The 2464-nt window shown below is 37.5% G+C and overlaps 1 non-coding gene across 1 annotated transcript; it reads right to left on the bottom strand.

Moving 5' to 3' along the window:
• Positions 1-2075: 2075 nt before the first annotated feature.
• On the bottom strand, positions 2076-2182 carry LOC141722403 (small nucleolar RNA R71). Its single transcript, XR_012575423.1, has one exon. It is a non-coding gene; the product is annotated as a small nucleolar RNA R71 (small nucleolar RNA).
• Between the last annotated feature and the right edge of the window lie 282 nt (positions 2183-2464).

Here is a 2464-nt window from a genome sequence, read left to right as displayed (position 1 = left end):
ACATACTGTTAAGTGGCATTTATGTCCACTTATTATGTCCTATAAAGGCTTGATTTTATGTTTTGTACTCGATTTATTTGTGTATTTGATGTGTTTTTGTAGTCTTTTTGCATTTCAGGCACAAATAAAAGACTCAAGAGTTTTAGCATTATTTTGGTGCTAAATTGGTGTTAGGATGATGTTCGAGAAGATTGCTCGGGAAAAGGCCAAATCAACAAGCAAGAAAATGAAAAGAAGAAGTTTTTCCAGAGAGTCAGCGAGCCAGCGCTACGCTAGCACGCGATCGCGCCCAAAGAGCAGAAACCCAGCGCCCCCGCGCTGTTGAAGCGCGCGCCCGCGCTAGGTCGGGATAAAAGAATCCCGATTCTCTTGTGATTCTGATTGATGGACTTCTACTCTGCATGAATTTCTATATAAACATAACTTGTGATCGTTTTTTATAACAAGGCGTACCAGAGCTTATGGAGAAGGCGTAAGAAGACCGTAAAGCACAATTCAACCAAGGAGAAGAGAATCTAGTTTAATCTTGTAATTCTTTATTTTAAGTTGTAACTTTGGATGCTAGTTTTCTTATTTATGAACCTATACTCTTATTTCGTACTTAGTTTTATTATTTATTAAGTTTAAAGACTACGTTTATTATACCATGCTTTCATCGGAACCCACGTTGATGATGAGTCCGATTATGGGCTAATCATTATCGTGGGGTTCTAACGGATTTATTTATGGATTTATTTAGTTAATTTGTTTCGATACCTTAGTGTGTGGTGATTGTATGATATCCTAGTTTTGGTTGTGCTTATTCGTCTTATGAGAGTCTCGAACTTATAAGATAACATGTTAATCTCTAATGAAGCGAAAGTGAACTTAGGGGTCTAGAACTTGCCATGCTAGCATAGCTTCATGTAGTTGTTATGCATGATAGGTAACTTAGGCATTAAATCGTTATGTTATTAAATTCTATAGACATATAGGGTCTCAATATAATTAGTGTCTATTCAGTTTCTATCTCTTTTGTGGATGTCTGGTAGTATGGTAATCGTACAACGAAAGTTGGCGTTTATCAGGTTCGTGTTATCTGATTAATGTCATCACCATTGCATGCTAAGGTTAAGAATAAAGAGGCTATTGAATGAGGTAGTATTGAAACTAGAATCCCATATTTGTGTAATATAGTTAATAAATCCTTTTTAATTCTCTTAATTAATGTTATGTAGTTTAATCTCTTAGTTAATCGTAGTTATAAACAATCTCAATTTGTTAATCATCTTAGCATTGGTTAATAACCATACCATTGTTGCATAAGTACATTGATTAAAATTAACCTAAACTAGTCTCTCTGGGAAAGAACTAGAAATAATTATATATTACTTGCGATCGCGTATACTTACGTGAATATTAGCGCATGTTTTCGTCCTAACAAGTTTTTGGCGCCGCTGCCGGGGATTTGGGGTTAATTTTTAGTTATGTGTTTTTTATCAGTAGTCGTTAAAGTTCATTGACTCGGACATTGTTACTTACTTATTTCCTTGTCGTGTTTCAGGTACTCTAGTGAGCGTGTATGCATAAGCGTTCGCGGTCTCATAAGAGAACACTGGATCAAGATGAGGAAGAATTTGTAGTAGCTAAGGGTGTTTTCGAGGAAGTTCTTGTCGAGGAGAAAGTTGAAGAAGAAGCACTTATTGCAATGGGAGAACCAGAAGGGAATCCGAAGGATTTGATGGATTACTCTCAACGAAAGATTAATGATATTCAGTCAAGCATTATTTGACCAGCTCTCGGCTAATACCTTTGAGATCAAGTGGAGCACGATTCAGATGATATAGAACTCAGTTCAGTTTGGGGGTTCTCCGATAGAAGACCCCAACATGCACATCAGCAATTTCATCGAGATCTGTGACACTTTCAAGTTTAATGGATTTTCTGAAGATGTTATTAAGTTGAGGCTTTTCCCATGCCCTCTGCGGGATAAAGCTAAGTGCTGGTTACATTCTCTACCACCAGGGTCTATCACCAAATGAAAGGATCTTGCTCAAAAGTTCTCAACTAAATTATTTCCTATGGTGAAGACTGCGGCAATCAGAAATGTAATTACTCAATTTTCTCAACAATCTGGAGAATCTTTATGTGAGGCTTGGGATCGCTATAAGGAGATGCTTAGAAAGTGTCCTCACCATGGGATGCCTAACTGGATGATCATTAACTGCTTTTATGATGGATTGGGTGCTACTTCTAGTCCCATGCTTGATACAGCATCAGGAGGAGCCTTGTGGGCTAAAAGCTACGATGAAGCTTATGAATTGATTGAACTGATGGCTGCGAATGAATACCAAAATCCTACTCAGAGACTATCTCAAGGCAAGGTAGCAGGAATTCTAGAGTTAAATACAGCTACTGCTATAGCTGCTCAGCTTAAGGCTTTGCAAATGAAGGTGGATTCTTTGGCTAAAAATGGAGTTAATCA

Source organism: Apium graveolens, chromosome 4 (genome assembly GCF_009905375.1).
Source record: "Apium graveolens cultivar Ventura chromosome 4, ASM990537v1, whole genome shotgun sequence".
NCBI classification, from domain to species: Eukaryota; Viridiplantae; Streptophyta; class Magnoliopsida; order Apiales; family Apiaceae; genus Apium; species Apium graveolens.
Note: the sequence above shows the minus strand (reverse complement) of the source record. Positions and strands in the feature narration are given on the sequence as shown.